This window comes from Euprymna scolopes, chromosome 10 (genome assembly GCF_053919585.1).
Source record: "Euprymna scolopes isolate OS-2025 chromosome 10, ASM5391958v1, whole genome shotgun sequence".
Classification (NCBI taxonomy): domain Eukaryota; kingdom Metazoa; phylum Mollusca; class Cephalopoda; order Sepiida; family Sepiolidae; genus Euprymna; species Euprymna scolopes.
In genome coordinates this window covers 161,837,605-161,850,041 of record NC_136491.1, presented here as the reverse complement: position 1 = coordinate 161,850,041, position 12,437 = coordinate 161,837,605, and the positions used below count along the sequence as shown (strand labels likewise).

Below are 12,437 nucleotides of genomic sequence, written 5' to 3'. Positions count from 1 at the left end.
ATATCATGCTTTTACTAGTAATCAAGCACTGGTCAATTTTTCTAGTGACCAATTACTGTAGCAAAAACGTTATATAATTTTATTAATTATACAAGCATATAACTCATCACAAGGACTTAAGGTTTCACAACAAGTATACGTTTATGGTCGAGTAGTTCGAAAACAAGAACCACATTTGATCATCAGCCTAATGGGTAAAAAAAATAAGAAACGGAGAGAGCCAACAATCAAACCAATTATGAAAATAAAGTTTTCTAGGAAAAGCCATGTAGCGCGCAATAGATACTTTTTTATTTTAAAACTTTTATAAAAGGTTGGAGCTTTTTTTAATCCCTTGAACGCATTTGAGAAAACGATTCAACAACAAATCTAGCAGCTTGCCTATGGATTACCGGAAGTAAATCTCTGTATAAAACAATAGCGACGTTCATGCTATATTATTGTAGTAAATACAGCAAAATGATAATCAAAGCTCATGGGGATTTATTATTGAAATCCAGACGTAATCCTCCATTGCTTTCACGATTTTCGTATACAAAAAAAAAAAGAAAAGAAAACAAAACGAAAAAACAAAAACAAAAAAAAACGTGACAAATTGATAAGAAAAACGAAAGTTGACAAGTCAAATCGGATTTCATATTTTACTTATCTGCTCATCTGATGATTCATCCCTCAACTCTAGTAAAAGATAGAAAAACTTGATAAAAAAACTAATCATTTATGAAAATCACAAGTTTATGTCTTATTCTTAACCCAAACAGCTTTTCTGTATCACAGCATCTTTTTTTTTTTTTTTTTTTTTTTTTTTTTTTTTAGCTCCAACGTATCATCTGTTCGTTTGAAAAGCATAAAAATATTTAAATTTGTGCTTAGTTTAAAGAACGTTTAAGAGTTTTATATACAAAGGAAAAAATTAAACATCGCTTAATTTTTTTTTCAAATGTATTTTGTTCGTACAAACAATATTGTCAATGTCAGTCAAATTGTGTTTAAGTTGTTAAGGTGACAAATTCACGATTTTCGAAAATGCTGTAATAAAGTATTCTACAACTCCTTTTTTCCTATAGAAACTTAATATAGAAAACTATATATAGCGAGCAGACGATCTTTGGAGATTAATGTTTTACTTAATGGCTATTCATTTAATGTACTCTATTGTAATACACCATACTCATTATAATAACATGTTGGTTGTTCCTTCCATTCGAGTAGCAACCGTGTATGATGTAACCCTTTTCAAATATACAGTAGTAACAAATTCAGCTTTTTTTTCATCCAACATTTATGCCTATTAATAAATAGTAATATAAGAAAGACAATTAGTCGAATAATCATATTAAGAATATACAGGTAAAACTTTTGTGATTATTTAAAAAGTTACAGATTGCATAGGGAAAACGTGATAATAGAAAATTTGGTGTAATTTTGAAATCAATTTTCGTCAAAATCTAATTCACCTTATTTTATGCTTATACTTATCTCTCCATCCCCCATATGTAAACTTACAGTTTTTTTTCCTGTTTGTTCATAAACTCTTATAGTTTTAAAAACATACTTCATAACCATATCTATTCTGAAATTACATCACTCCAGGTACTTGGATAAGTATATTTCAGTTGGATCAACAGGCAAAACAATATATCGTGGGTCTGAGTTAGTACTTGACATTCATGAAAAAGAGATATTGCCTTTTACTTTTACATTATTTTTTTCAGAATTTAAAAATCATAAGAAAAAAAAAAAGAAATCTAAGTAGGGAGGCCAGGGCTTAGACAAGCAGAGCGCATATGTCCATATTTATTTCAAATGAATCGCTGGTCGTTCATACAGATTAGTAGGTTGGTTGGTTATTTTTGTTTAGCGGCATATCATCCGTTTTTTGGGTTATTTAATGCAGAATCCAGTAATTTTGGATAAAAGCTTTTATGCTTCAAGTTATTTATATCTTCAAATATTTATTCATGGTGTTTGGTTTGATTGTTTTGTAGAAAGAAAATTATTTTCGTTTCACACTTTGCAAAACATGGTTGAGTTTTGCAAAGGGAAAGGAAAAAAACAGAACAATAGTTGGTGCATTTTGACTAGGAAATGAATATTTTCAGTCAGTTTGATCATTCGACTCCGAGAAATGCCGGGTCTTCCTGCTAATCTATTATATAAAGAGCAGTAATCTGTGTGTGCATGTCCAGATAAAAGTAAAACATTACAAAAAGACCCACAAATTTGGTATATTCGTAATCGGCATTGCCTTGGATTAATAATACAATAATATTTCAAATTTAGAAAAAAATTATTTATTCTCCGAGGATCAACCGAGCAGAGTTTCGTCGAGAGGAGGGTTTTCCCCAGTGTTATTGTGTACTAATTTGGAAATAAAATGATGACCAATACCACGAGGAATCTGTTATATAAAAAAAGACTTGCCTGCATATGCACAGCTTTAGAGGAGTGGACTGGCAGAGGAGAAAGAGGGGATTTTGGAAAGGGAGGATGAAAGATAGGTAGAAGTTTTAATAGAAATATATTACACTTTTAACCCGGGAAACGCTGAGTAATCTTGCTAGTGTTATATAAATGAAATAAAATTCATTAAATTTAGAGAATTCTGATTTTCAGTCAGTAAAAAGAAGGCAATAGATTGATTTGTTTACAAAACGTAAATTTCTTTTGAGGGTCGCGTATGATAGATGTGGGAGCAGTATGGACCCTCCGCCTCACCACAGAGACACTGTCATCAGCATCTTTATGTACTGCAGACATTTTGTTTTTTTCTTGTAATGCAAGTTGCAGTCGAATGAAGAAAATCGATAAACTGGCTACCAAAAGAATCGCTTTCGAGACGAAATCAATTGATGTTGTCTGCTTTCTCACGGAAAAAGCAGCCAACAACATAAAAACTCAGGAAACGCTTATTCAATCGAAGCAGTCAACCTTGTGACCCCCCCCCCCAAAAAAAAAAAACCTGATATATCTTATTCACTTTTTATTGTAAACTAATATATAAAAACTAGGAAAAGTTAGTAAGCAAAGATCGCCATTTTAACTCAGTAATAATTCGAGTAGTTGACTGGAGTCAATATTCAAATTTTTAAAACTAAATTTCATCATTGTAGTTTGATATAGATTATACATAATTCCTGATCCGTTGCGTCAAAGTTGGTACATCGTGCACGTGCATTAGTGTGTATATCACCTATGAGGTGCCTTAAATAAGTTGACAGACTTTTTCGTACAGGTATTTTAAATTAACAACCACTCTTGAAAATTCAGTATGTTATTGCTATACATCTTATGAGATGACACCAATTTTTATGATTTCAGGTTCAAATAAACAGCTACAGCAGTAATTGGAATATTTTTTTACCTCGTTTTTCAGTTATTCCAAATTATTGTAAACAAAGCAATTATTTGAACAATGGACATTCAGGCCCGACATATTTATGGTGACGAACCAATTAAACTCAAATTGGACGACAAATATTTCTACTTATTGTTTCAAAATTATTAAAGACTTCCATTTTCCAGGTTGACAAATTTGGAAATACACTTGTTAGCACTTGAAAAATAGGAACAAACTTAAAGCTTGTTGATTTAGTATAGGTACTTTATGTCGAACTGATGGTTTAATGTGGTTAAATCTGTGCTCATCTTTGCATTACTTATCAATCTATTAATATTCAAGTGTCCAGCGAACGGATACCACAATACTTGGTTCACTACACCTTATAGCAAAGATACGTACAAAATTTCAGTCAGATCAACCCAGTAGTTTTCGAGGAAAAGTAGGACGAACATAAGGATCCAAATAAATATGATATAGATTTGTTTGCAAGAAAAGGGTATTCAGCTTAATTGATGCATTGGTTATAAAATTAATCTTTTAGATGCTCAGAGGTCGGTGATCAGCATTGAATTTGTTTCAATGTAGGTTTGAGATTTTAAAAGCATCAAACCTGTTTCACCAGTAATCCAAGCATTAATTTTTTTTTTTTTATCTAAAACTTAATGTGTGATGTTTGTATGTTCCCTATAGAAAGAAAATTTAGAGAATATACATAAAATTTAAAAATGTATTCTTGTGGTAATTTTACTGAGGAAAACAATGGAAGTGTTCCCAAATCTAAGTACACCTAAAAGTTGTTATGACAGCATAAACCTTTAAAACTATGTGTCCTATTTTTATGGATTTTAAATCATGTATAAAATTACACCTTCTTTGGCGGAGAAACAAAGGGAACATAATTGAAAGCAAATTAATCCTCAGACAAAGTCGATTTCTTTCGGTAGATTAGGAACGACGGGCTTGGATTTACAATTGACCTCCAGCTAAAACTGAAGCAGAAATCAAGGCGTATGAATGAACAACGTGTTTAATGAAAAACAGCTGCACGTTTGAAACGATATTACACATGGGAGATTTGAATAATTTTGCTACAAGCATTCATAGAAAATATTAGACTTTCAAAATTATGCATTAACAAAATAACTTATGATTTTGCCTTTATTAAATAACAAACCAACATGCGTATTTTTATTTATTGATGAAATAATACTTATAGTTAACATATTAATGAAAATTATAACGTATAAATTTGTTACATATTCCATATATGCTTCTAGAGAAACATTTTGCGGATATTAATATTTGAAGCCTAAAAACGATGTTATTTTTTGTGCAATTTTTATTTATTTAATGCAAATCACCCGAGACAAGGCAAAATGCCACTTGATGTAATGAGCTATAAAACGAACAAAAAATCCTATTAGTATAATTCTTTCTCCCTTTGTCAGAAGCATCGCGCATGGAATGCGAGAACTAAATAAAAAGGTAAAACCTAAGGTCATCTTTCTACACTTTTATTCAACATTTCGAAAACACAGCGTTCTTCATCAGCAATCGATAGATTAGGACCCTCCCCGCCCCCCCCCCCCAAACCCTCGGAAAAATACAACGAAGGAAAGAAGTAACTGTAAATGGGATTATAGCTATGTTAGGAAATGGATGGTCAAATATTTCTTTGAGGGAGGAGGAAGAAAAAACAAGACTAATTATTATTCATTTTTTATAAAATGTTTCTTGTAATAGTAAATTGGTTAACTGTAGGGCTGTATTTTGTTTCTGTAACGCTTACGTAATAGTTGTGATTATTGTGGAATGTAAACGAGCAGTCAATATCAAATAAATATGTGTGTGTGTGTGTGTGTGTGTGTGTGTGTATTAGCAGGCTGCCCAACATTGCCCGGTCGCAAAATGAGTAAATATATTTTAATGCAAGCAGATTTATTATATAGAGCCAATAATCTACTGATTATTATATTGTACCCGATATATACTAGTGATTTCAGAAAGTGTTTTAAAATATGACTGTGCTAATATCAGCTAGAATCGGAACAAAAACACAGTTCTCCAGCCTTATTCGTTACCGTCTGACCTAAATTTATACGCACACAAAAACTTTTTAAAAATATCATTGTTAAAGATATAAATGTATATTTGCGTATGCGTAAAAATAACACGTTTAGTCGACTTATGCCTGCTAAGTTCCAATTATTTATGTATTTGGTCCCTTAGCCGCAACTTTTACCGACTATAAAAGAAATCGAATTTATTTCAGTTTCAAAACCTCTATCAAGTTTCAAGTCTGCAGACCAAAAAATAACAGGAGTTTGGTAGATACCGTTTATTACACACAGACATATATTTTTGTTGTTTCAAACACTAACAGTCATCTTCAAAACAAAAATTGTAAGATTGTTATTTAATTTGAGTCGGCATTAAATAATCTATTCTAAAATTCATAATATGCCATAAATTTATTCACAAAACATTAAAATTGTTAACTAATTCACGAAGACTTTAAAGTCGAAAGCTTGTTCATTTTTTAAGAAAAACAAGTTTATTTTAGAGATAAAATAAAAAAAATATCGTCATTTGCCTTCTAATTTCTTTACTAATTCAAATACGAAACTACGCTTTAACTATTTTTCTTAGTAATCAAATTATTTTTAAATAGTACTTTGAAAATAATCCTATTACATTTTTTTTCAATAAACTTCCGATTAATAATAAAACGAAAAATTTTTTAAAAGTAATTTTCAAAGTTACATCTACATGCGGAAAGTGCAGACACGTAAATTTGTCTGAATTTGATCGATGTAATTGCATTTTTTCAAATTACATCTACAATTATTTATTGATAAAACTCCGAGTTTTAAATAGTACAAATGCCGCAAATATCCTATATTTCTCCACCTCTCCTAAACACTGCTCTCGTAATAAGCCGGCAATGACAATGGGTGTATAGACGTAGAATATAACATCTAAACAATTGTCTCTATACCAACGTCAACAAACGCGTTAGAGATAAAACAAAGACGAAAAGGCGACCCCCCCAAAATAACGAAAATACAAAAAACGAAAAGACAAAAAAGCAAAACAGACCCCCCCCCAAAAAAAAACAAAACAAAAAAACAAACAAACAAACAAACAAAAAAAATTAACTTTAGTTTTTTCCTTCGACGAATCGTTCCAAAACTTAAGGTGCCTACTCTAGAAAGTTTTATCGATCTTTTATCGATTTATAATTACCACTTATTAAAAAATATAACAATTCCCTTGGGCGAATTTACGCGCAGATGTCACCAGAAGGCAATCCGGCGTTGCATGAGAATAAATAAAGACAATAATTCATTCATGAGAAACGACATTTTATAGATACAAATAAACCTATCATTTTCCCCCTCATCAATCTTGAATATTAGTCCAGTCTAATAATGGCCTCTAAAAACACATAACACAACTAACCTCTATTTATTCTTCATATGCGCTGAATACTAGATCAGTTTAATAATTCGAAACCGACAAAGATAATGTATTTTGGATTACTGTTCTCATATTCAATGTTATTCGTACAATGTTTCGGCTGATGTAACCCCCGAACGTCTTCAGGTGTATGTTGCTGAATTCTGGAATGTACATGGGATTTTGATTTTTATTTAGTCCACAGCAGTAGTATGCCCTCGTTCGGTCAGCCATGTCAGAGTACAAGTCTTGAGTAATTCACGATTGTATTACTAGCATCGCCTGCAGTGATGCTAGAACCTTTAACTTTCAGAACAATATCACTTACAAGTGAATTTCACCTAGTACTTTATCCGTTACGCCACGTAAGTTGTAGGTAACTTAGTGCGGCTGACACTAAAAATTACAATTGCGGCTGACGGAACGAAGATATGCTACTCTCGTGGATTAAATAAAAGATCCCGTCCATAACTTTCTGAGCTCGACAAGATACACCTGAAGAAGGTCAGAGGCTGCATCGGCCGAAACGTTGTGGATAACCAATATATGAACTGTCATTTAAATTATTAATCCTCATCTTACAAAAAACAGAAGCATAAGAGATATTGTAGGGTATTCAATGTACATTAAATGTACATATGAGTGCCGGGTTTAAGTTATTTACCCCCCCTCTAACGGCGGGATCATGTGACACAAGGGTCAGAAAATGGAATTTGAAAAGTCAACACCCTTGAAGAAAAGTTCTGACACGCAAAATAAATGTTTTGGCAACTCCGTCATCATTCACTGGTAGCGAAGCCTCAGAGGATTTGCAATAAACTAACCGCTTCTCAAAAGGAGAAGGCAAAACATGGGAGGGTGAGCCATGTAGAACTGCACAACAGGACTAAAGCCAGTCTCATTTAACAGGAAATAAACTATTGCAAAAAATGAGCTAGACTGCTGGATTTGGTGCAAAGGAAAAATATTTCTAAAAGCAGAGTAAGAAACAATGCGTAAAACATTGCGATAATAAATCTACTAGGATAGGTTAATGCGAATATACAGGTATACAATTGACACTACAGAGTTAATATTTTCCAAATGAGTCGAGGTTTAGGAGATATAGAGAGACGTGCAAGATTATACTTTATTAAAGATTTTGTAACACACCAAAGGAATTCGTTTTTTTTATGAATAACTTATAAAGTTGATTGGTTTCTAATAATATGAGACGATCCAGCGTTAATACTTTGTACACTCGTGTTTTCAACAAATAGATATTTTAAAGTACATTTATTAATCGTAGTTTATTTTTTTTACACATAGGGATCACCACTTATCAAGGACTGGACGCCACTCGAGGATAAGGGTTACTGAGTGTACAGTAGTCAATGGTATAATGTAGTAAACGTTAGTAGTGGAATTTTGATAACTTGGTTTACTTAAGGGGACGGTTCACCAAGAATTTGTTTACGTTGGACTTGATGACAACCAAATTGTAGTCAGATGGAAAACAGGCAAACGGAAGAGAGTTCCAAAAGGCGTGCAGTTCTAAGAAAGAAGCTTTGTTCATGAAATCTACGTTTAGGTTTACGCACAGATAAAGAGTGGGGAAAATTATTGACAGTGGTTTCAATTAGACGAGTGTTTTTCGCGAAAGTTTTGAAGAAATTATAACTATTTACAAAAGATATGTTTTATTTTTACACGTCTCCAATTATTTTTTTTTTTTACTCTTCACTGAAAACAAGGCATATTGCCACTTAGGGGCTTCTATTCAGGACTCTGTCTACAGGGGCATTATGTAGGCAGTTGAAAAGCGAGATAACTGTTAGAATTACATTTAAATTTCTACTTTTAATACACGGAGGGAATTCAAAAGTCAAGCAGTTCGGGGTAAGAAAACAGAAGGCTTTCTAGGGACCTCTACAGTGAAGAAGTGGGATTTTGCTGCTTCTCAGGTTAGTTGGGGTATTTACGTCGATGGAGCATCAATGCTACGGGTTTATCAGAACGCATTCCATTAAAATATATGTAAAACAGGCACAGGGATGCAGAATCGCAGTGATGCGACAGAGTTTCAAACTTGATTGATAGTACGAAACTTATTAGATTGGAGATTCATTTTTTTGGAGCCTGTATAAAAAAGGAGAGACTAGTGGCAGATGTACTAGTCCAGATGTTGCAACAATACTCCAGACATGGGCAAATGGTGGTTTGGTAGAAATACAGGATACTGTCAGGTATGGGTCATTTTGTAGCAATTATTAACAGAACTTTTAATTGCGGCTGACTATCTTCTACGCAATCTATATAATACGAACATACTTTTGGGTGTGATTGAAAATAAAGTGGAAATGTACTGCAGTGATTGAATCCGCAAACTTTAGATTATGAGACATGTAATGTACCCTCTTGAACCACTCGTCCCATTCGCTATTGATTCTAATACATTCAAAGTGCAAACACGCAAGATTGTCAGAATTTTAGTATTTTACTGGAACATGGCCGTTACGCTTGAATCGTGTTTCTTACAGTTCAAACCCTCCTCGGGCCACAACGTCGTCTGTTACTGTCAGAAAGGAAGAAACAAAAAATAAATAAATCCGACGTTTTCTGTTTTAGAAAAAGGTATTTATTACAATTAATTTTCAAACAATGCCTGCTTCTTGTTTTGTTATTGTTCATTTCGTTTACCATGAGATTAATAAAACTCTGCCGTCTCAACACCAGCTTAAAAGTCTTTCGCCGCCACTACGGGGCCACACGTCCATATCACCCGATTTTTTCTACTCTCGTCATCTTCTCTCCTCTTTTTCTTATGACGCAAGCCCGCTCAAACGGCTGTTGTTGCTGCTAATACATTCGCTAGCCATCAATCCTTCGTCTGCAGCTATTTTCAAACGCGCTCTGTTGCAGTACTAGATGACCAGTGATGTCATAACAGATTCGTCATAGTTTTATAATAATTAGGTTAACATTAAACACAAAGAATAGTAACATTCAGCCCCATTGAGTAGTTTTGATGATTTTGTTTTCTATCTCATTAAATATGTTCATCTGATAATAAAACTTCAAGATGTTTCCTAATACAAAAAGAACGTGATTTACTTGTCTTGTTAGATTTTCTTTTAATTTTCGTAAGAGACGTTTTATATATATATATATATATATATATATATATATATATATATATATATATATATATATATATATATAATTATCACCCACTTCCTGTTCAGATAGTGTTTTTAAGGACTCTCCTTATAAACGCTATACATTCCGGAAATAAGTGATCATTATCGTCCAAAGTTGTTTTTTTACGTAAAATTTATATGCGAAAGTAAACCCACTCTAAATTTTTAAATATATTTTGTACATTTCTTTTTATCGCCCAATTTTTCAGGGTGTTTGCACATTATCGTGTAAAAACGTAGAATCTTTATTTATGTCTGAGAGAATCAGTACAGGATTCAGGGTGCCGAGGACACAAAAATTGAAATGAATCCAATTTTCATTTTAATTGTTCAAATTTGTTGCAATGCAGGATTCAGAAATTGAAGTGGACCATATGCTTAACTGGCATTTAAATAAATATCTAAAAAAAAAAAAAAAGAAAAAAAAAAAGCAAGGTACACACAAGAGAGAGAGAGAGGGAGAAAGAGAGAGAGAGGGAGAAAGAGAGAGAGAGGGAGAAAGAGAGAGAGAGGGAGAAAGAGAGAGAGAGGGAGAAAGAGAGAGAGAGGGAGAAAGAGAGAGGGAGAAGTATCGCTGGTAAACATATGCAAGTGTATAAGAAGGCTATAGCACTATTCCGTTCTCACGGCATTTTCCTTTTTGTTTTCTTTTTGAATAATAAATTTTATTATCGAAATAGAAAAGACATTTACCACCCCGTTATATTAAACAGTGAGTCTATATTTACGAATTTATATGTGATTGATTGAATTAAAAAATAAGATATACGAAGATTAAAAAAACAAACAAAACAAAACCGTTGTTCGTTTGTCGCTTTTTTGTTCTTGCGTCACATCAATTCAATACCCAAATATTCTACAGCCTTCTTATAATATATATTTTTTTTTCTTGTAGAAGTACCCGTCGTTGACTGGGTTCAAAAACAGCCTACAGAAAATGGACTGTGATTGATGAAAGTATGATAGGTTATGAAAAGGACGGGGTTGTAAAGAGATAGGTTTTGATACTCCAAAATTTTACCCTAAGACAAAATATGATGAAAGTAAAAGATAATTTTCGCGAAAAATATATTTTTTTTATATCAACTTTGTTTCCATTCGTAGCCAAGAGTGACGAACAAAATGTTTTCTTACAAAGAGAAAATGTTATATATTTAATAATATAAATATACAAGAAAGAAATGCTGCCATAGTCAATAAAAGTTACTTTTATGGTAGAAAAGTTCATTGGTTTGTATTTTCAAGTAGTTTGTAAAAAAAAAAAAAAAAAAAAAATTTTTTTTTTAATTCACGAACCGGTTTAAAAATAAATCAAAATGGCAGCGACTTTGAAATGGAGAGCCCCGTTTTCATTTTGAAGGAGGGGCACCTGAGAATTCTGTGTTAACAATTTAAGAGAGTTCCGTCAACGTAAGGAATATTTATTGACATTTTAATGTTTTCCGTTATTTTTGCTTGAGGAATATTCGATTATGGCATGTGTAGTTTATATAAAAATTCATTTAAGTAGTTATCGCCTCAAATTTAGTTTTAATTTCGGTTCGCTGAAATTATTTCGAGTAAAGAGCATTAAAAACTATTTCAAAACAAAAAAAACATGAACTGAACTTTTATTAACTATGGTAACATTTATTTCTTGCATATTTATTTTTTCGGGTAGTCGTTTGTTGGTTTTTCTGCTAAACACTCTTAATAATATCAACGAAATATCGAAAAACAAAGAAACAAAAACAGTTTTGAAAAATAATGAAGCTTTACTTTAGTAAAATAATCCGAAACAGCAAAATGGGATATTAAGAAAGTAAACACGTAAGTTTTTTTTAAAGCAAAGAATCGATTAAATATGAATAAGTAAATGGCGCCTTTTTCAAGCAGAACAGCTTCATTTCAGTTTTACAGTATTAAACGGTGTAGTATTGCGCCGTCGGATTCAGGGTGTACTATTGTAATGTAAAGAACACACAGTGTAATCAACTGAATTCCTTCTAGTACACTGACAACAAAAAAAAAAGCTTAAATACATATATAAATAAAAAGGTTATGTAAATGTTTTTAAAAAGACACGTAATCGCGTGAGCAGGATTTTTTCCTTCTTTTGACACAATAACAAGTAACGTTCTTATTTTTTATTATTTTTTCTATCTATTTTCGAAAGAGTGCAACTTGCAAATGACGAAGGAAAAAACAGTTATGCAAAATTTGTGTCGAGAATTGTCTAAAGTTCCGACTTTTTTTTTTCGTTTTCACTTTAATAAGAACGTGAACTTATGAGGTGAATTTATTCGACAATCTGATTCAAGTCAAAAAAATAAATAAAAGCTAACGTGAATTAAAATTAAAGTTAAGGTGTTATTGTGGACCCGCACCCTCTTTAAAAAACCTTGTTAAACTTTGTGACATTTATATTTTATGGAGGCCAGGCGCGAACGAACACCCAATAATTTTATTATACCATA

General features: G+C 32.3%; 1 protein-coding gene across 12 annotated transcripts in view; it reads right to left on the bottom strand.

The window, feature by feature from the left end:
• LOC145286342 (microtubule-actin cross-linking factor 1, isoforms 6/7-like) overlaps window positions 1-12,437 on the bottom strand; it is a 770,369-nt gene that overhangs the window by 192,556 nt on the left and 565,376 nt on the right. The window lies entirely within an intron of this gene.